Here is a 21,521-nt window from a genome sequence, read left to right as displayed (position 1 = left end):
AATGGTACAATCACATCGTATGCTTCATTTCTACTGGTGAACATTCCCCTTATAGATGTACAACAGTCATGCTACACAGCTCTTCAGCTCACACCCCGGAGGTCGAGCAGCGCAACAGTAGGTAAATATGTGCATAGGTTGGAATAACACGGAGCAGTAGATATCAGTTTTCTGGTGTAAGACAGTGCTGCTTTGTCAATCCTCTTGCTCTCCCACCGAATCGCGGTGTCCAGTGAAATCAGTATGTACTCTTTTCCTACACGGCTGATCTAGAACTCCACAGTCCCCCAACCCACCCTGCCCCCCACCAGTCCTTCCCCCCCTCCAGAACTAACCCCCCTTCTCCCAACTCCATCCCCCCACCCTCCCAGGCGTGCCAGCTCATCACCAATGCGAGGTCAGTCATCCCGACTAATGCAGTCCCGAAGTAGGTCTTCAGGAGTAACTAACAATTGGTTCATAGTCCTCACTCAGGAAGTAGGGGAGCAAGGGAGGGAGCCTAGGTCGCCACCTCTCTGGGCAAGTGAGCCGTCGGGGCAGGGCTATGTGCCAGGGTGTCCTCCTCCTCCAGGCCCAAAAGTGCGAGGTCCAAGGTCAGCCCCTCCCATGCCCTGGCCCTCTCTAGTGCCGCGTCGTTATCTGCTCTAAGCGCAGCTTGCATACGTAGTTCTCCCTCGCACCGGGCCCATTTGAGCAGCTCAGCCTTCCACCTCTCCACCACAGGGCCCCTGTTAGCCTTCCATTGGGATGTTATGGCCCGTTTCGCCAGGAGCAGACCCAGGTCTAAGAACTTGCTAGTAATCTTGTTCTTTGATGTGTGTGGGAACCAGTGTAGGATGCAGTGTGCCATGGATAGGTTCAAGTCTCTCTCCGTGACCTCCCTCAGGGCATCTACCACCTCCCGCCAAAAGGGACCCAATTCTGGGCAGGACCAGAACATGTGCTGGAAATCAGCCAAGGGTGTTGGGCAACGCGGGCAGGCCGCCGGGTGGGTAGGGAAGTGTGGAACAGACCCCTCCCCTACCTCTCTCAGGCGGTGGCTCAGTACCGTTTCCCTGGGCTCCGACGATACTCCCACCGCGTCCCTGGCAATCCGGCATATCCCCCTTTCTCTTTCCATGCAGGAAACGAGTACGAGGGACGGCGAACCGGAAGTACCTGTCTCCAACCCCGGAAGTCCCGCCCACGATCCCGGACCGGAACACGGAAAAGGACGCCACAGAGAAGAAGCGGAGTTCTTGAAGGCGGACTCGTGGCAGGAGACAGCTAACCGAGAACTGAAGGTGGTGGACGGAGAGCGTGGAGAAGAGGAGAGCGGAGGCGAGGAGGACGAGATCTGGAGCGAGGACTGGTGGAGTCCTGTGGAGGTGGCTGGAGAGCGGCCGCAACTCGGAGAAGAGTTGCGGCGGGGCATGTGAGTACCCTGTCTCCTGAATTGCAGGCTGACTTGTATCATAGTGTAGATATCGACTCCTCTCACTGTATAGCACTCCTAGGAGCACTGTATATATGCGCACTTCCTGAGACACCCTAGATAGTTCATACCGCCACCGGAATCCTCACAACTTGCACCCTTTCCCTTCCTGCTTGAGTTCCATTCCATCTTCTACCCTTCCGACCCCCCCCCTCACGCTCTCTTCTATCCCCTCACAACCCGGGTGTTGGTGTCACCAGTTAGTACTCGTGACCAAGGACTAACTGCCCTGTCATTGTCTCTCTTTACCTCCGAGGACCACCGGACTACCAAAGACGGAGAAAAGGAAGACCCTCACACCTGCTAGACAGAAAAGGGAAGACCCCCACACCTGCTCACCGCGGATCCCGGCTCCCTGACGACTACCATCCGGATTTCCTCTCCATTCTTCAGTTTCCTCTGCCCCTACGTACTATAACTGTCACTGTTAATAAACAGAGCTACAGAAATTGCTCAGTACATACGGCCTCCAAGCCTGTTATTCCGGTCCGCCCATACCCAAAGCCCACAGGAAGTATTTATGTAATTTGTCAGGTGTCAGGTAGGCCCTGTGTAGGACATATAAGTGCATCAGCTGAAATCTAGCGTTGCGCGTTCCGTTTCGGGTCCGTGCCACTATGCCAGTCCATGCTTCGTCAGGGATATCCATCGCCAGATCCGCCTCCCACTTTGCCTTCAGGGCCAGCAGAGGAGCAACAGTCTCCGAGAGCATGCGTCTGTATAGGCACGTGACTGCCTTGACCGTCCCCGCCATCATCACCACGTACTGGCATCCTAGAGACAGTGGCGGCTCCGTCATACCCGTCTTCCAGTGCTTGCGGATTGCCGACGTTAGCGCCGCGTGAAGGAGGAAGTCTCCCCCTGACAGCTCAAAGCGGTCTCTCAGTAGGTCTAAAGGCAGCATCGTCCCCTCCTCATAGAGGTCCCCCATGCACTTGAGTCCCTGCTGCTCCCAATCCCCCAGCCCGTGCCACGAGCCCCCATGCGGCAGTGCCCCGCACAGCTGGAGCGGGATCTCAGGGGCGTACGGCACCCCAATGCGGCCCTTCTGGCGGTATCTATTCCAGCACTTCCGGGCTGTCGCAAATTCTTGCGTAAGGTGGAAATCTCCCATGGGGAGCCCCAGAACAATCCGGGATAAGACCTGAACCGGGCCCGCCGGTTCTCCAGAGCCATCGCCTCCTCTCCTGGCTCGTGCGACCCACTGCGTCAACCACTGCAGCTGAGCCGCTAGATAGTACAGCTCGTAGTCAGGTACCGCAAGCCCACCCTCTTCTCTAGGGCGGAGAAGTGTGCTGAGCGCCATTCTGCGTCTACCTGTCCCCCACAGAAAGTCGATTACCAATGATCTTAACCGCCGGAAGAAGCTGGCCGGTATCCAGATCGGGAGGGTCCTAAAGAAATAAAGCAGCCGTGGCAGGGTCACCATCTTAAGAAGTGCCACTCTCCCCATGAGTGACAACGGGAGCGTACTCCAAAACTCGAAGTTCTCTTTGGTGTGTATAATGGCCGATCCAACATTCCCCTCAAGAATATCCGCTTCATCATGAAATATCGAGGTCCCGAGGTAACGCAGGCTCCTCTCCTCCCACGTCACCCCCTCCGAGGGCTGTGGGCATAGTCTGCGCGGTCGGGCTGGGAACAGGTATGACTTTGCCCAGTTTACTCGAAGGCCTGACACCCTGCTCAGTGATTGTAGGAGGGCCTTAGCACCCCGCAGAGAGTCAGCCGAGTCCGCCAGAAACATTAGCAGGTCGTCCGCATACAAGGCTATGTGGTGGACCTGTCCATAGACATCTAGTCCCTGATACGCCCGTCCCAGTCGGGCCCTCGCCGCAAGTGGCTCGACAGCTATGGCGAACAATAGGGGAGAGAGAGGGCATCCCTGGCGGGTGCCCCTGCTCACTGCACACATGTCAGAGACGATTCTCCCAGTTCTGACCCTCGCCGTCGCATTTCGATATAGCAGCGCCGTCCAATCTACGAAGTCGTCCCCCAGCCCCATCGTGCGCATAACATGGAAGAGATAAGGCCATTCCAGGCTATCAAAGGCCTTTTCCATGTCGACTGCAAACACCGCCGCTTCATCCCCGTCATAGGTGTCAGCCTCCAACACGTGTAGGAGTCGTCGCACATTAAGCGCCGTGTTGTGGGCCGGGATGAAGCCGGACTGGTCCGCGTGGATCAGTGAGGCCATGTGGGGGAGTAGGCGCGTCGCTAAGATCTTACTCAAGATCTTGTAGTCTAGGTTGAGCATGGACAACGGGCGATATGCTGTCCTGTCCCACGGCTGCTTGCCCTGTTTCAGTAGGGGGACTATGAGTGCTTCGCCAGCGGACATCGGTAGGCTGCCCAGCCTCTTCGCCTCATTATAAACTCGCGTCAGTTTGGGTGCCAGGAGGTCGATATACGCTAGATAAAATTCCGTTGGGAGCCCGTCTGAGCCCGGCGTCTTGTTCCTCGCCATGCCCTTGATGGCGACCTTCACCTCCCTTTCCTCAATTTTGCCCCCGAGCAGTTTCGCGTCCTCCCTTCCCAACTCGGGCAAGTCTAGGCCGTCTGCGAAACCCTGGAATTCTTCCGTCGATGGCAGGATCCTACTGCGGTAGAGCTCTGTGTAGTAATCGTAGAATACCTCATTAATTCCTCCTTGGTCAAAGCGCGCCACTCCCGAGTGGTCCCTGAGCTCAAGAATGAGCCGGATTGGCCAGCCAGGCCAGAAGAGCTCCCGACTTGTCGCGCTCCGAGTGCGCGCGTGTGAGGTAGGTCTTGTAGTCGAAGCACCTGAGGCGCTCCACTGTTGCCGCCACCGCTTCCCGTGCCTCAAGCAGCGTCTCATGTGTGTCCGGCCTCTCAGGTCTCGCTTTCTCTAGGTCTCTCAATTTCTCATCCTCCTTCGTGATGTCTGCTAGCAACGTCCTCCTAACATCCGACGCCGCCGCAATGCACTGACCCCTCACCACCGTCTTGAAGGCGTCCCACTCAATCGTGGCCGAGCCCGCTGTGCCCTCATTGATCTGAAAGTATTCCTCGATGCTTGAGGCTATTGTAGTGCGGAAGAGCTGGTCTTCCAGTGCCTCCGGGCGTAGCTTCCAGGCAGGGATTCGCGGGCGGTATTGGGACCAGCCCAGTTGCAAAAGCAACGGGTTGTGGTCCGAGATCGTGCGCGTGAGGTATTCACTGTGGCAAACCTCAGCATGCACGCCCTGAGAGCACAGGAAGGCATCGATGCGAACGTGTAGCTCATGGAGAGCGGAAAAAAACGAATAGTCCCTGACCGAAGGATGGTTAGCCCTCCAGGAGTCGGTCAGACCCCAGTGGCGCTGCCAAGCAGTGCGCGCAAGTGCTAGTTTGCCAGCTGGTGCAGTGGGCAGGGGGGGGTGACCTATCCAGGGCAATGTCAGTGACGCTATTAAAGTCCCCTCCAAGGAGCAAGGGCTCCACTAGAAACTGGGCCAGTTTGCTGGACAGCAAGGAGAGAAATGCAGGTTGGTCCACGTTCGGGGCGTAGAGACAGCCCAGTGTAAGGTCCCTCCCATCTAGTTTGCCCCTCACCATGACATACCTCCCCTTCGGGTCAATTAGGTGATGTGTGCATCGGAAAGGAACCCCCGCCCGTACCCAGATGGCCACCCCCCTGGCATATGCAGAGTATCCAGTGTGGTAGACCTGCCCCCTCCACCTCATTTGTAGCGCCTTACCCTCCTTGTCTAGCAGATGTGTTTCTTGGAGGAAGGCGAAGTGAATGCCCCGCCTGACTAAATAGGAGTGGATCTTGTGGCGCCTCTGCATCGTGTGCATCCCCCTTACATTCCACGTGAGACACTTGTAACCTAGGTCGGGTCCCATTGCAGAGCCCATCGCACTTCATCCATTCTCTCAGCAATTCCCCTGGCACGCCTGGATCCCCCCCCCCTATCCCCCCCCAACAACCCGAACAACTAAACTTCCCCAACTCCCACACCCCAGGACAGACAACCAACATGGGAACCCCATCCAAACTCAATTAGGAAGTGTCCTTCAATGAAATAGGGCTAGGGTGGCCAGTGCGCCGACCTAAACAGGTCCGCAGCCCCCCGCACCCGCCCCACCCCCCCCTCGGACCCTTCAGGGGGAGTCCCCCGGCCCTTCTCCCCCCCCCTCCCGGTTGCCCATTAACAATTAGGGGACGTCCCGAGACTTTACGCTCAGCGTATGACAGCAGTCTCAGGTCGCACCCAGTACCTTACACACGAGTCCAGTGTCCCTCTGTTCGCCTCAGCCAAGCACTCCGTCTGCTGTTTGGGGAGTCACCACCGGCAGGTCTGACTCTGAGAGATCGTGTTCACTACTGGAGCCAGGACTGGGAGCACTAGCCCTCGACTGTTCCGATGCGCTCCCGGATGGGCTGGCGTCTCCCTGGCTGATGGCCACTACTGCTAGGACCGCCTCAGCTCTCTCCTGTTGCCATCTTGTCGGGGAGCTAGTTCCCCGCGTCGCCGTCGTCTGAGTAGAATGTCCCCTAGGCGAGGTCTCCGGAGGGGCATCTGTCCTCGACTCCCCCCTGGCATCCAACCAACTCCAGGCTTCCTGCGGTGTGAGGAAGAAATGTGTGCGGCCTTCGGCGATGATCCTCAGTCGAGCCGGGAACAACATAGCATAGGGCAGCTGTAGTGATCTCAGCTTTCGCTTGACCGCCAGGAAGGATGCTCGCTGCTTCTGCACGTCCCTGGTGAAGTCCGGGAAGATCATGACCCTGCTGTTATCAATCCTTAGGTCTGGCAGGTCTCTGACTCTTCGGAGGATGTGGTCTCTGTCTCTGAAGTGCAAAAGACGCAGTACTATGGGTCGTGGCGGCCCTCCTGACTTGGGGGGACGCGCCGGTACTCTGTGGGCCCACTCCAGAGCAAAGAAAGGGGAGAGACCCTCAGGGGCCACCGCCGTCCGCAGCCAATCTTCCAGGAAAGTGACCGCGTCCTGGCCCTCCACTTTTTCAGGAACCCCCACGAGGCGGAGGTTGTTACGTCTGGAGCGCCCTTCACTGTCTTCGGCCCTGAGCTCCAGTACTCGAACCTTCTGCGCCACCTCCGCCAATGATGCTCTCAGTGCCTCCACGTCCCCGGGCAGGTCTTTCAGGGTTACCTCCGAGGTCGCCACCCGCTCCTTCAGCTTCCTGTGGTCGTCCTTCAACAGGGACAGGTCTGATCCGATGGTGTCCATCCGCTTCTCAAGAGCCTCTCGAGACGCCATTATCGCCTGCATGATGTCGCCCAGTGACGGATCTCGTGGGCAGGTCGAGCTTCCCGCTCCAGACGTCGATGCATCCTCCTCTACGAGATGGCCCGGGTCGTCCAGTTTCAAGGCGTCGAAGCCCTTCTTTCTGCTGCCCCGCGTCATGGTGCCGGGCTGCAAGGCGTGTGTGTCCCCGCTGTGGTCACCAGTGATTCGGGTCACGTCCGGGTGTTTCTCCGGCCCAGTTCCGATCCCCCAGCGCTACTGCCCCTCTTCGCCCTCGTCAGCTGGGGCTCACTACAGGGGGTGAGTCCCCCTCCACTAGGTCGTCAGGACACCGGGGCTCACGCTCCCTGCACCTCTGGACAGGTAGCAACAGTCCACCAGGGTGCCTCAGGTTGGTTCGCTTCGCGCCCCCAAGCGCCAGGCGTATCCGGTCAAGAGTCAGTGCCTCACTACCCCTGGTCCAGGTGTCACCACAGAGGTCTCAGCCAGGCAGGGTGTTCGCCGTTTTCTCCCTGGCCCTCTTCCGCCTCGTGGCCCCGCCGTGCCCCGAGCCTCCGCCAGGTGAGGATCCAGTGCCTCAGACGCCGAAGGGAGCAAGCCTCTCCCCGTCAGGACGGTGGGGCGGCAGGACCCCCTCTCCAGTCGCCTGATGTGCCCTCCTCCACCTGGGTGCCACGGACCCTCTGCCCGTCCACCGGCGTCAGGCCCAGGGCAGTGGCCAGTGCGCGAGGGTCTCAGCAGTGCCCCCGGCTCCCAGTCTCTCGGGTGCCCCCCCGGGGCGGTCAGCCGGTCACTCCGCCGGAGTTTGCTCACCCCCAGGCCACCTGGAACTCGGTCGCCCCGCTGGTCAGGGTGGGAGGGGCGCCAGGGGAATGTCCGTCGCCGCAGGGCGACCACAGCGCGCCTCGCTGCCTCAGGGACCTTCTTGCCGACTGTCGGCGCCATCTTGGGGTCAGGCAGTCCGTCCGGCCTCCGGTCTCGGGACCCAGCCGCGATGCACTTGTAGGGGGCGCCGCTCACCTCACACATCCCCCGGGGGCCTTCCGCCGCTAGGTCAGGCAGAAACTCCCGCAATGTGTGCCCCCGGTCGCCAACAGCACCCCTCCGTCAGGCACCTCAGGTCGGGACCATGGCCGCCATTTTGGACGCTCCTCGCGCCGGGTCCTCCGCCTCACAGGGAACTCTCCCCACAGCCCCGTAGCGGGACTCTCGGGTCCCTGGTGTCACCCCCTCGTGCTCCGTGGGTCCTCCCCCGCGTTTCTGGGGGTCCGGGGTCCGGGTCGGGGTGCAGGATGTGGTGTGGTGCGAGGCGGGCGCGGAGGAGCTCCGGAGACCCGCTTCCACCTACATTGGCGCCGTAGCCACGCCCCCCCACTCTGGATCCCCATAACCTTGAAAAATACATAAATCAGCCATATTTATCAATTTCAGGTCAAAGGATCCTGCTTTTGGCCACACTTTCATCTGTGGCACCATACCTGCTGTCCATCCTGTAAGGTTATTAGTAAATGGGACAACATTATACCAACTATTTTCTCTCTTTGCTACTATTTCATTGGGTGTCAAGTCACTGTTTCATTTCCTTTCTTTTCTCTGTGTAAAACTTGCCATTCCCTGCATATTTCGTACATAAAGGGATCTTACTTCAGCTGGAGGGGAACTTTGTCCTAACTCTATCATATCCTCTGCACGAAATGGACGCCCAGACCTTGTTGTACTACTGGGAAACACCTGCTCTCCTCTTAATTGTTCTCTAAAAGCACTTTGTTCCTCTAATCTTCTTCTATTTATTTCAGCATTTCTGTTCTCAGCCTCTTGCCACAATTCCATGTGTTCCCGATCAAGAACCCTCCTGATTTCACTCTCCACTGAGTTTATTTCTTCCTCATCTTTCTCATCCTTTCCTGTCACATTCTTGATTTCTAGATCATATCCTATTTCCCTTACAACTGGCTTTGCATCTGGTTTAAATGATATGGAATTAAGTATATTTGAACAGTCATCAGCAATAAGGCCTAATCTCTTAATTGTATTCTGTATTCCCTTTACACTGGTGGTCATGTCACGATAACCCTTATCCTCTTCCAGATATATTTTTGATTGTGCCCCTAAATCAAACTTCACCTGTGAGGTGCTAGTATAATATAAATTTCCCTCACTTGAGTTTTGAGGAATCTTGCTAGCCCATTCTAATATATCTTTTGACTTTTGTTCCAGCAATTTTCCATTGTTGTCTTGTCTTAATTTTACTGAAATGTCTCCTGGTAAGGACACTGTTCCGTCAGATACTTTTTCAGGTTTAAGATGGTCTTTATTAATTGTTTGAGCAAGATCAACCTCCCCCATTTTTAATAAGTCATCAACCTTTGGTGTAACTTTGTTTATGTCAGTCAAGGGAAGATTTCTTAAAGAAAGGAATGACCTCACAATTTTCCTTTTAATCTACCAAAAAGCGTTTACTATTCTTAAAGACTCCTGTCCGTATGTAGTTCACACTAAAAAACAGTTGGTACCTCTGATAATGCAAGAGAGCTCATTATCTATTACACATAATATAACAACCACACATCTACATTATATATATATGTGTTTAGAAAAACAAATCGCATAACATATTAATACAAAATGTAAACTTTTTTCTCTTCCTCTGACGTTTTCCTAATTTAAACTGTCAGGATAGACTTCTTACATAACTCCTATTTCTCTAATAATTCCACATGGGAAAGAAAATCTGTCTGCCAAGTTTAACAAAATAAACATCTCTTTCTCTGGAGGTGGGGGAGTGTGGCTCAATGGTTAGAGCGGCAGACCCTGATGCAGAGTTCTGGCCAGGAACCAGGGTTCGATTCCCACCTCAGCGGGGTCTCGGGCTCAATTTCCTCAGATCTGTTAATTCTCACCTCGGTGCCTATTCTAATCACGGGCCCCACGCTGCAACTCTGGGCAATAGCTTGCTTAGCCTCCACACCGACCCCAACAGCACTAAGGATGCCTGGCTTCACCCTGGGGATACCCAGGAGTGGACACTTCACAGGGAAAGCCAGGAGGGGTTCCACAGCGGTATGAGTATAAGCGCCAGGAAGCTGCATAGGCAACGCCGCAAGGTGACCGTCTGGTGACAGTGCGCTCTATAAGTACCATGACATTTACATTTACATTCTCTGACAATTCCTAAGCAACAGGATCAACAAAACACATTTAATTCTCTCTCTTCCTCTCTGACGATTCCTAAATAAAGATCTGCCGGGATAAACTAAATACACATCTCCGTTTGTAACAGTTGTGGATCAATACACAAGGATTCGACGAATGCCTTTTTTTCCTACCTTATCTGGCCGCTGCAGACGTCCCCCAGACCGGTACCCCTGTCTTCCAAAAAACAGATCTTTCGTATCAATGGGCGTCTGTCATCCTCCTCAAATTGTGCACAACTAAATTAGTTGTCCGAAGGGGAACCTCCCCAGCGGCAGGCCGGAGCAAAGGGGATCTCTTGACTGGCTTTGCCACAATGTCGGGAAAAAATCCTTTAAGCAGTGCAAATCATTTAATCACTACATCTACAACAAAAGGGAGTACAAAAAGGTTTATTGTACATGCCAGGATAATTCAGCTGGGAGAGTGATGTGCTATGAGCAAGGCACAAGTCAGTCTCAACTTACATACACTTCAAGTCTACTTCTTATAATATTAATTTTGGCCTAGATCCATATTTAATACAATGTTCACAATAGAAAAAGCTTCCTGCTTTTCTGTTATGTCCCACCCAGATTACATAATTTATTTAAAGAACAGCTCGTTCCTGTTGTTCGTGACTTCTCACGCCAAACTTACAGACTACAATGGAAAACATTCTTGCTGGTCTGAATTTCCTGTTAAATATCCTATGCAGGACATTCTCAGCTCGAATACAATGAAGAGGAGAAAACACTTAAACCAGACCGCATTTAGACCTTTTTTTGAAAGCAGGCTGTAGGTTATTTCCAGATACAATTGTGCAGAAGTGTGGCTCACTGGTTAGAGGCGGCAGACCCGTAAGCAGAGAACGGCCCGGGACCAGGGTTTGATTCCCGACGCGGCAGGGTCGCTGACCAGGGTCAGTGGACTCGATAATTCTCGCCTCGGTGCCTACTCTAGTCAGAAACCACACTCGGCAACTCTGGGCATTAGCTTGCCTCATCTTCACAATGGCCCCCCAGACCGCCGGGGATGCTTGGTCGCACCTTAGAGATACCCATCAGGGATCATCTCTCAGGGTGAGCCAGGACGGGTTCCCCAGCGGTCGAAGCGTGGAGATACTCCTCCGGGAGTCGATTCCTAGCGCTATATAAACCCGCAATTAAATTAAATTAAAATTTTAAATTAACTTTAACATGCACGTTTAAACAGCATTATACAGTTTTTCTGTCTTTACATAATATTTCAGTGTGTGGGCACGTGACAGATAAAACTGAATAATTAGGTCCTAAATCTAAATTAGGGTTTTGATTCCTTTCATTGTATCCTAGGGCATTCCCAAATCATGTTGTAGTATGTTCCCTCCCGACCACACCCCTTTCCACAGGAGGCATCCAGTATTTTGCCCATTCTCACGAGGCGACTACGCGACTAATATATTCTGTGGAGTATCTTCAATTGCATCAATCAAAACTTGCTCGATATGGCCACTTCTTTCAAGACAACAGAGCATCTCGCCAGTCCTCCTCATCATTTTCCCCTACGGCAATCTGCCTACTGTCTCTAAGTTTGGTGAGGGGGTCCAGGGAGTTAGTTATCAGTTTTTGGTAAGTTAGGGATATTGCTTTCTTTGTCATATGATCTATTAGGATCCTGTCTTCCATTGGTGAGGACTCCGGGAGCTTCACGCCCTTTGGGGTTGCTCCCTGCAATGTGTGTTTTAATCTGTAGGTAGCGAAATGTTTCTGTATTAGATCATTCATAATCCTGTTGAAGTATTTCGAATGTTCGTACATCACCCCTTACCCACAGATCTCCCACCCGGGATATCCCTATGAGATCCCATTTATCGAATCCCCGGGGTTTGCCCATGTGCACAAGTATTTCTGCATCCCAAAGTGGGGTGTGCTGCGTGATCTTGTTTTCCCACCCCATCTGTTTCCTGGCTGTATGCCACAGTTGAACCGTGTTTTTAGTCAGCGCTTTCATGTATCCCCTCCTCCCCAGATCATATCTGTCCATACGATACGCTGGATCTTTCGGAGATTGATACATGTAATGGTTAATAGCGGCCAGTTGGGAGGCCCAATAGTATCTTTGTATGTCAGGCAATGCGATCCCCCCATCGTACCAACCCCGAACTAGTTTTTGGTGAGCAATTCTCGACCGCTTTCCTTCCCATAATAACTTTGTTTGCTTGCTTTCTATTGCCGTAAACTATTTGGGAGGTACCGCATATGGTGTATTCTGTAAAATGTACAGAAAACGAGGGAGTGCCATCATTTTGAAGAGAGCTGCCCTTCTGAGCCGGGAGAGAGGCAACTTCTTCCAGTGGTTTACATCTTCTTGTAAGCCCCACGTGGGGGCAGCAAGTTACGACTATAAAAGAGGTTTGGGTCTGCCGTGATGAACATTCCTAAGTAGCGGAAGCCCTCCGTTACTACCTTCACCTCACAGTCTGCGGTAATTGTCGGGACTGTACCATGTAGCACATAGATGGTGGATTGAGACCAGTTTATATTATAGCCTGAATATCAACCAAAGTTGGTAAATATATTCAAAACCCTGCGAATTGAGTGTTATGGGGATGCCAACTACAAAAGGATACTTATATAAACAAAGAAAATCCAACTTCAGGAGGGGAAGAGGAAGAGTGATCAAAAGGATATTGAAGCACTCAGTGTTTGATAAAATACCCCTCACACACCAAAAGGCCCCTTGGTGTCATGCTTCATCATTGGGGTCTTCGCACCCCTCTATCGGGATGCGGCGTGCTGCGACCTACGGATACGCGGGAGCACTTTCAAGTTGGCTATGTGTGGTGTACAGTGTGTGGGGTATGTGATTAAAGTGAGTAGGGAACGTGGTGAAGGTTTAAAAAGTACCTGGCACTTGAGTGAAAAAAAGTTTTATTCCGAACTCTGGCTGGTACTATTAAAAATAAGTGCAGGGCGAGATCAGCCTGTTTTGTTAATGAACAGGATCTCTGGTGTGCTATGTTGTCGACATGTTTCGGAGACTGGCTCCTTCTTCAGGACAGGGGCACAAACTCCCTTCCCTACTCACGTCTTCTTCTACAAAAAAGGTGTAAGTTTTACAAAAAAAGTGACATTTTTGTAGGAATAGGCTAAGTGTGCCTACAGCGGTCTGCTACAAGTACAATGACCTGCAGAAAGACAAAAACCAAAAGACTAATGGTTACCCATGTAGCGGGTAGTTGCAAGACGCAATCGCCTTGAACCACACCATTTGCTTGGTAATAAGCTAGTAAAAACGGACTCACACCACATACAACATAAAACACATAAAACTAGGATTTTACTGCCAGTTGTACTCATACTTGTGAAGCCTGGTTGGTGGGCTTCATGAACAGCGCGTAGGGGTGTTGCTCCAATGGCTATCTGTAGTAGAGAATGATGTAGCTGTAATTTTACAATTCAATCTCACTTACTTTTGAGGAATAAGAGGCTATCTTGTAGGATGTTCTTTTCTAGGTGATATACTCACAAGGTCTGGACACTCTGATCGCCGCCTACCCCTCGCGCTACTCCGCTGGTGTGGAGTCATGCGAAGGACATGGGTATTTATACTCTGTTTCGTTAATTGGGCGGAAACGGGAGTGTCACCATGTATGGGTGTTCCGCATGTCAGCCATACAGGGCGATCGTATGTTACTGCTGCGTGAGCACAGGATCAGCGTCGGTCTGGTATGGTTAGTGTCCCTGTGTGCCGCTACGTCTGCGCGCATGCGCTGTGCGAGTTCAGGTTGTCTACTCACTCGCGCATGCGCGGTAAGCCCCAAGCGCACTGGGTTTTGTATCGAAGGAGCGCGATTGCGGTCCACGTGTCTGCTAGATGCCCCAGTTATTTGTTGAATGGTGCTGAGTGAGGATAGCGACCTTTTAAAACCGGAGCAATTTATTTCCCCTTGCCACGGTTTAGAATAAATGACAGTAGATCATGGCAGGGGAACCTTTTGACTGATGGGAATTACTCTATCAACTGCAGCACTGATGTTTTTGTGGTAATTATGCTGATAGTTGGCTCCAGGGCACATCATCATTAAGCCCAATAATATGGGTGCCCAGACGGAACACCCATCTTTGTTCCTTTTGGAAAAGACCAGCATCAGTGGGCAACTGTTCGATTATTGTCCATTTCAAATCGTTGACGCAATGTTGCATAGTGAGAAAATGTGTGGCCATTTTCGTCGTGCTTTTCTTACATCTCACATTGCTTTTGTGTTCATTCAATCTTGTTTTGACGGCTCGTGTTGTCATTCCCACATATTCAAGATTGCATGGGCACTTTATGAGGTAGATAACGTTTTTAGAGTTACAGTTCGTAAATCTCCGTTGCTCCCATGTCGAACCATTGCGGAATGTGAGTTTTTTGCTTTTTTCGGTTAAATGGCAGCTGCTACAATTACCGCATGGGAAATGACCTTGAATCCCTATGGATGGTTGAGAGGATGCTGTTGTAGGTTTCGGTCTAGTGTGTACCAAAATATCTCTGAGGTTACGTCCTCTGCGGTGGGCAAACATTGGTTTGTCTAGATCCAGATCGCCGCTCGTCAGTATTCTCCAATGTTTGTTCACAATCTTGGATACTTCATTAGACATTGTGTTGAAAGTGGTCACACAGATTGGTCTTTTGTTTAGAGTAGGTTCCTTGATTCGTTCCTCCAGTAATGACTCCCTGTTATTGTTTCTAGCTCTTTTTAGTGCTTTGTTGATGATCCTGTTTGGATATTCTCTTTGTCTGAGTTTGTCTTTGAGGTCAGTCGCCTGTTCCTTGAAATCAGACACGTCAGTGCAATTTCGCCTGAGGCGTAAGAACTGCCCGTAGGGCAGGTTTTCTCGTAGGTGGCGAGGGTGAAAGCTATCGTACCTCAGTAGGCAATTCCTAGAAGTAGGTTTAAAATGGGTGGTTGTTTTTAGTATGCCAGTATCTGCATAGATGTTGAGATCCAGGAACACCAACGTTTGGTTTGAGATTGTGCTCGTGAACTTCAGGAATGTGTTTTGGGTGTTCAGCCATTCCAAGAAGAGCTCCGCTGATTGGTGGTCACCTTGCCATATGACCAGGATGTCATCAATATATCTTTTCCAACATTTTATATTTGGCCTGTACGGGTTATGTTCATGGAGTATCTTACTGGTCTCGAGGTGGTGCACATAGAGACCAGCTAGGCTCGGAGCAAAGGTGCTTCCCATGCTGGTCCCATGGCATTGTTGGTAAATAGTGGTTTTGTACTGGAAAAAGTTTTTCTGCAAGGCCAGTGAAATGCATTCCAGAACTAAGTTACGTGGTGTCTGGTATTTCCATTGGGTCGAAAAGAGAACTTCTTCAATGATCGTGTGGCAGGCTGGTGTATAAACTTTCCACGTCAAGAGACATTAGTAGTTGGGTTTGAGGGTCAAAGGTCATTTCCTGAAGGAGTTGTAATACTGCCTTGGTATCCTTTAGGTATGTATTTGTGGACTGCACCAGGGGTCTCAGGAATGCGTCCGCAAACTTCGACAATGGTTCTAGAATAGAACCAATGCCCGAGACTATTGGTCTACCTGGAGGTTTTCTAATGTCCTTATGTATTTTGGGGATACTGTAAAAATATGGAATGCGAGGTTTCTTTTGCATAAGGAATTCGCCTTCCTTTTTGCTCAGCCAATTGTGTGTCAAACCTTCCTCAATCATGCATCCGATTTTTACCCTGAGATGTTCAGTTGGGTCCTGTTGTAGAACCATGTAGTTCCGCCTGTCTGACAGGAGGCGCATGCATTCATTGTCGTAGTCCTCAGTGGACTGTAATACTATTGCTCCCCCCTTGTCCGCTGGTTTTATGACCATGCTGGTATCTTCAGATAAATTCTTTAAGGCAAGTTGCTCTTCCTTGGTCGTATTGTGGAAGATTTGTGTGGGTGACACATCCAATTTATTGACATCCGTCATAACTGCCTTTTCAAAAGCGAGTAGCTCAATGGGGAGTGTAGGGTCGGGAGGTGTGAAGGTCTATTTAGGTCTCAGACCAGTGTCTGTCATCACAGCTTGTGTTGGTTTGTCACTGAAAAAGACCTGTAGTTTTAATTTTCGTACAAATTCCTTCATTTCCACGTTTACTTTGAAGATGTCCGGTTTTTGTGTCGGTACAAATCCCAAACCTTTATTTAGTACCTGTCGTTGGATACTCGTCAAAGGTTTGGAAGTGAGATTTACCACTAGGTCCCTCTCTGGTTGCTGGTTGATGCCTGGTTGGGTAGGGAGCCTGTCATGCTCCTGGTTTGTCTGGGGTTCCCTTGGTCCGTTGACTCCCAGGTGACGTTGTTGTCCTTCCGGTTCTTTCCCCGTGTCCCTGGGCGGGAGCCTAAAAAAGGCTGTGGATCGTAAAAAACCTCCATTGAAGTCTTGGTTCCATTGTGGGAAACCCTGTATATCCGGTTGGTGGTTGAACTGGAAAGGCTGGAAAGGGGGGGGTGCCATAAATTGTGGGTACTGGGGCGGGTATCCCCTCCATCCTCTTTGTCTTGGGAATTGTTGTCGTCTTTGTCTCCACCCGCCTCTATTCGGGCGGTTCCTTCTGCCACCGCTGGAATTCGAACCGGTGGAGCTACCGTCTGACCCATCACTATCTGTGTCGTTTCTTGTGGACACATAGTCCGCCTTAGTGTAGGGGTAGGTTCCCTCTGGTGTGAATTTGTCTTTGTCCTTACTCAATTTGTTGAGTTTGCTTTGTTTCAAGGTAAATTCGAATTCTGTCATTTGTTGGTTCAATTCATCCAATCTGATTTTAAGGTCTTCTGTTGACATGTACGTATTGAGTTTGACCTCGATTTTACCGATCTCAATTTTAAGTTCTTGTGTGATTCTGGTTGCTGTTTTGATTATTAGGACCAACCAATCCCTGGTACAATGCCAAGAGATCAACGACCATTCTTTTTTAAATTGCATATCAGTCTGGAAGATAAACGGTTCATTTTTTACAATTAGTCCAGCTGGTCCCATCTTGTTCCTCAGGTATCCTGTCATTATCAAACCATGTAAAGCTGCCTTTATTTGGTTGCGTCTTAATTTTACCAATTCATTCCAATCATCAATGTTTGGGCCGGTTTCAGGGTTAGTGAGGCCCTCAAAAGGATTTACTGCTGCCAAGATCCTGTCAATTTCATCCTCGCCGAAGGTTAAGCCGTGTTCGTCCTCCATTTCAGAGAGACCGCTGTGGTCTACAGTTACCTAGTGTATGTGATTATGTGTTTGTGGTGTGATAGGGATACTCCCGCAGCTGCACGCTGCCTAGACTATAGATTAAACCAAAAAAGGGAGGTAGAGCTATTCGTCGGATTTGTGCTCCACTCTGATACTTATATAAACAAAGAAAATCCAACTTCAGGAGGGGAAGAGGAAGAGTGATCAAAAGGATATTGAAGCACTCAGTGTTTGATAAAATACCCCTCACACACCAAAAGGCCCCTTGGTGTCATGCTTCATCATTGGGGTCTTCGCACCCCTCTATCGGGATGCGGCGTGCTGCGACCTACGGATACGCGGGAGCACTTTCAAGTTGGCTATGTGTGGTGTACAGTGTGTGGGGTATGTGATTAAAGTGAGTAGGGAACGTGGTGAAGGTTTAAAAAGTACCTGGCACTTGAGTGAAAAAAAGTTTTATTCCGAACTCTGGCTGGTACTATTAAAAATAAGTGCAGGGCGAGATCAGCCTGTTATGTTAATGAACAGGATCTCTGGTGTGCTATGTTGTCGACATGTTTCGGAGACTGGCTCCTTCTTCAGGACAGGGGCACAAACTCCCTTCCCTACTCACGTCTTCTTCTACAAAAAAGGTGTAAGTTTTACAAAAAAAGTGACATTTTTGTAGGAATAGGCTAAGTGTGCCTACAGCGGTCTGCTACAAGTACAATGACCTGCAGAAAGACAAAAACCAAAAGACTAATGGTTACCCATGTAGCGGGTAGTTGCAAGAGGCAATCGCCTTGAACCACACCATTTGCTTGGTAATAAGCTAGTAAAAACGGACTCACACCACATACAACATAAAACACATAAAACTAGGATTTTACTGCCAGTTGTACTCATACTTGTGAAGCCTGGTTGGTGGGCTTCATGAACAGCGCGTAGGGGTGTTGCTCCAATGGCTATCTGTAGTAGAGAATGATGTAGCTGTAATTTTACAATTCAATCTCACTTACTTTTGAGGAATAAGAGGCTATCTTGTAGGATGTTCTTTTCTAGGTGATATACTCACAAGGTCTGGACACTCTGATCGCCGCCTACCCCTCGCGCTACTCCGCTGGTGTGGAGTCATGCGAAGGACATGGGTATTTATATTCTGTTTCGTTAATTGGGCGGAAACGGGAGTGTCACCATGTATGGGTGTTCCGCATGTCAGCCATACAGGGCGATCGTATGTTACTGCTGCGTGAGCACAGGATCAGCGTCGGTCTGGTATGGTTAGTGTCCCTGTGTGCCGCTACGTCTGCGCGCATGCGCTGTGCGAGTTCAGGTTGTCTACTCACTCGCGCATGCGCGGTAAGCCCCAAGCGCACTGGGTTTTGTATCGAAGGAGCGCGATTGCGGTCCACGTGTCTGCTAGATGCTCCAGTTATTTGTTGAATGGTGCTGAGTGAGGATAGCGACCTTTTAAAACCGGAGCAATTTATTTCCCCTTGCCACGGTTTAGAATAAATGACAGTAGATCATGGCAGGGGAACCTTTTGACTGATGGGAATTACTCTATCAACTGCAGCACTGATGTTTTTGTGGTAATTATGCTGATAGTTGGCTCCAGGGCACATCATTATTAAGCCCAATAATATGGGTGCCCAGACGGAACACCCATCTTTGTTCCTTTTGGAAAAGACCAGCATCAGTGGGCAACTGTTCGATTATTGTCCATTTCAAATCGTTGACGCAATGTTGCATAGTGAGAAAATGTGTGGCCATTTTCGTCGTGCTTTTCTTACATCTCACATTGCTTTTGTGTTCATTCAATCTTGTTTTGACGGCTCGTGTTGTCATTCCCACATATTCAAGATTGCATGGGCACTTTATGAGGTAGATAACGTTTTTAGAGTTACAGTTCGTAAATCTCCGTTGCTCCCATGTCGAACCATTGCGGAATGTGAGTTTTTTGCTTTTTTCGGTTAAATGGCAGCTGCTACAATTACCGCATGGGAAATGCCGTTGAATCCCTATGGATGGTTGAGAGGATGCTGTTGTAGGTTTCGGTCTAGTGTGTACCAAAATATCTCTGAGGTTACGTCCTCTGCGGTGGGCAAACATTGGTTTGTCTAGATCCAGATCGCCGCTCGTCAGTATTCTCCAATGTTTGTTCACAATCTTGGATACTTCATTAGACATTGTGTTGAAAGTGGTCACACAGATTGGTCTTTTGTTTAGAGTAGGTTCCTTGATTCGTTCCTCCAGTAATGACTCCCTGTTTTGTTTCTAGCTCTTTTTAGTGCTTTGTTGATGATCCTGTTTGGATATTCTCTTTGTCTGAGTTTGTCTTTGAGGTCAGTCGCCTGTTCCTTGAAATCAGACACGTCAGTGCAATTTCGCCTGAGGCGTAAGAACTGCCCGTAGGGCAGGTTTTCTCGTAGGTGGCGAGGGTGAAAGCTATCGTACCTCAGTAGGCAATTCCTAGAAGTAGGTTTAAAATGGGTGGTTGTTTTTAGTATGCCAGTATCTGCATAGATGTTGAGATCCAGGAACACCAACGTTTGGTTTGAGATTGTGCTCGTGAACTTCAGGAATGTGTTTTGGGTGTTCAGCCATTCCAAGAAGAGCTCCGCTGATTGGTGGTCGCCTTGCCATATGACCAGGATGTCATCAATATATCTTTTCCAACATTTTATATTTGGCCTGTACGGGTTATGTTCATGGAGTATCTTACTGGTCTCGAGGTGGTGCACATAGAGACCAGCTAGGCTCGGAGCAAAGGTGCTTCCCATGCTGGTCCCATGGCATTGTTGGTAAATAGTGGTTTTGTACTGGAAAAAGTTTTTCTGCAAGGCCAGTGAAATGCATTCCAGAACTAAGTTACGTGGTGTCTGGTATTTCCATTGGGTCGAAAAGAGAACTTCTTCAATGATCATCAAAGTTTCATCGTGTGGCAGGCTGGTGTATAAACTTTCCACGTCAAGAGACATTAGTAGTTGGGTTTGAGGGTCAAAGGTCATTTCCTGAAGGAGTTGTAATACTGCCTTGGTATCCTTTAGGTATGTATTTGTGGACTGCACCAGGGGTCTCAGGAATGCGTCCGCAAACTTCGACAATGGTTCTAGAATAGAACCAATGCCCGAGACTATTGGTCTACCTGGAGGTTTTCTAATGTCCTTATGTATTTTGGGGATACTGTAAAAATATGGAATGCGAGGTTTCTTTTGCATAAGGAATTCGCCTTCCTTTTTGCTCAGCCAATTGTGTGTCAAACCTTCCTCAATCATGCATCCGATTTTTACCCTGAGATGTTCAGTTGGGTCCTGTTGTAGAACCATGTAGTTCCGCCTGTCTGACAGGAGGCGCATGCATTCATTGTCGTAGTCCTCAGTGGACTGTAATACTATTGCTCCCCCCTTGTCCGCTGGTTTTATGACCATGCTGGTATCTTCAGATAAATTCTTTAAGGCAAGTTGCTCTTCCTTGGTCGTATTGTGGAAGATTTGTGTGGGTGACACATCCAATTTATTGACATCCGTCATAACTGCCTTTTCAAAAGCGAGTAGCTCAATGGGGAGTGTAGGGTCGGGAGGTGTGAAGGTCGATTTAGGTCTCAGACCAGTGTCTGTCATCACAGCTTGTGTTGGTTTGTCACTGAAAAAGACCTGTAGTTTTAATTTTCGTACAAATTCCTTCATTTCCACGTTTACTTTGAAGATGTCCGGTTTTTGTGTCGGTACAAATCCCAAACCTTTATTTAGTACCTGTCGTTGGATACTCGTCAAAGGTTTGGAAGTGAGATTTACCACTAGGTCCCTCTCTGGTTGCTGGTTGATGCCTGGTTGGGTAGGGAGCCTGTCATGCTCCTGGTTTGTCTGGGGTTCCCTTGGTCCGTTGACTCCCAGGTGACGTTGTTGCCCTTCCGGTTCTTTCCCCGTGTCCCTGGGCGGGAGCCTAAAAAAGGCTATGGATCGTAAAAACCTCCATTGAAGTCTTGGTTCCATTGTGGGAAACCCTGTATATCCGGTTGGTGGTTGAACTGGAAAGGCTGGAAAGGGGGGGGTGCCATAAATTGTGGGTACTGGGGCGGGTATCCCCTCCATCCTCTTTGTCTTGGGAATTGTTGTCGTCTTTGTCTCCACCCGCCTCTATTCGGGCGGTTCCTTCTGCCACTGCTGGAATTCGAACCGGTGGAGCTACCGTCTGACCCATCACTATCTGTGTCGTTTCTTGTGGACACATAGTCCGCCTTAGTGTAGGGGTAGGTTCCCTCTGGTGTGAATTTGTCTTTGTCCTTACTCAATTTGTTGAGTTTGCTTTGTTTCAAGGTAAATTCGAATTCTGTCATTTGTTGGTTCAATTCATCCAATCTGATTTTAAGGTCTTCTGTTGACATGTACGTATTGAGTTTGACCTCGATTTTACCGATCTCAATTTTAAGTTCTTGTGTGATTCTGGTTGCTGTTTTGATTATTAGGACCAA

This window comes from Lissotriton helveticus, chromosome 2_1 (assembly GCF_964261635.1).
Source record: "Lissotriton helveticus chromosome 2_1, aLisHel1.1, whole genome shotgun sequence".
Lineage (NCBI taxonomy): Eukaryota > Metazoa > Chordata > Amphibia > Caudata > Salamandridae > Lissotriton > Lissotriton helveticus.
Note: the sequence above shows the minus strand (reverse complement) of the source record.